The sequence below is a fragment of the Penaeus monodon genome, chromosome 15 (assembly GCF_015228065.2).
Source record: "Penaeus monodon isolate SGIC_2016 chromosome 15, NSTDA_Pmon_1, whole genome shotgun sequence".
NCBI lineage: Eukaryota > Metazoa > Arthropoda > Malacostraca > Decapoda > Penaeidae > Penaeus > Penaeus monodon.
In genome coordinates, this window is record NC_051400.1 from 3695123 (window position 1) to 3696230 (window position 1108).

A 1108-nucleotide genomic window follows, 5' to 3' on the forward strand; every position below is an offset into this window, starting at 1 on the left:
AAACTTTACCAGGTATCTTACCTTTGCGACACAAGACCTTCAACCGAACCGAAGAAATTTCAGAACTGAACTACTTCGGTGAGCGGTACCTACTCTCTGGCTGAGTCCCACAAGGTAACTGCAAATGCTGGTTTATGTACAGGGCTTATATAGTCAGTCGAGGCTTTGCTCTTCTATTATAAGATTACTGACTTCCTCGCCTTTGGTTACGGACATACAGACATACGCGAACTTGTACTTTCTTTTGCGTTCGGTACTCATTTTTTTTCGATCTCTTTTTTCTTAGGGTAACCTTGAAAGTACTCTGTACACTAAAGAGATATTCTTCTGTCTCATATTTTGTGATACTTTGTAAAAAATACCGAACTTTAGCAACTTGGAAGTGAATATTCACATTTTTTTCGACATAGTGCTGGGTATCTTCTATCGGAAATTTTATCATTGAAATAGGTTTGCATTTTTATTGGACGATTTCATTGATTATGTATGTTGTCTTTTATCCTCTCTCTGACAGGACATCCAGTAAATATCAAAATAGTTACACAGTCTTTATAATTCATATGGAAGATACGTCTTGATTTTCCATTAAGATTATCAGTGGTAATACAGGTACGTAATGATATTTATGCTGAATGTCTTCCAGGTAATTCCAAAGATTTGCAATCAAGAATATTGTTTTAATTATTACATTTAACATACCTGGCAATGGATTTCTGAAGCAGATGAGTTATTATCTTAAAATGTTTTTTTTCAGAGGCATTCATTCCATCATTTGAAGTTGAATTGTAGTAACAAGAATAACGTGAAACAATAAGCAGTAGAATGATATACATTTAATATATATGAAATATTGGGTCACAGTTTTGTTTAACTTAAGCTTTCAAAAATGCACTATTTACGGTCTGGGCATTTGAGTTTAGCCATGCCTTCTTGCAACTTCTGAAATGCAATGTTTACTGACCCATTGTAAAATTGTTTATTAGTGTGCTTTATTGGTGAACAAAGATCGCATCTATCAGTCAGCATTAAGAGAATGGCCATCTAAGATTAACCTTTACTTATCCTGATGAATGTAAAGGGTCACTTGATAAAAAATCCAGCCATCATT

At 34.2% G+C, this 1108-nt stretch overlaps 1 protein-coding gene across 1 annotated transcript in view; it reads right to left on the bottom strand.

Moving 5' to 3' along the window:
* The window catches only part of LOC119581635 (rhodopsin-like), a 2275-nt gene extending 2145 nt beyond the window's left edge, over positions 1-130 (bottom strand). Inside the window, exon 1 of the mRNA XM_037929756.1 lies at positions 22-130. The gene's annotated coding sequence lies outside the window, so the exon portion shown is untranslated. The remainder of the gene's footprint in view (positions 1-21) is intronic.
* Between the last annotated feature and the right edge of the window lie 978 nt (positions 131-1108).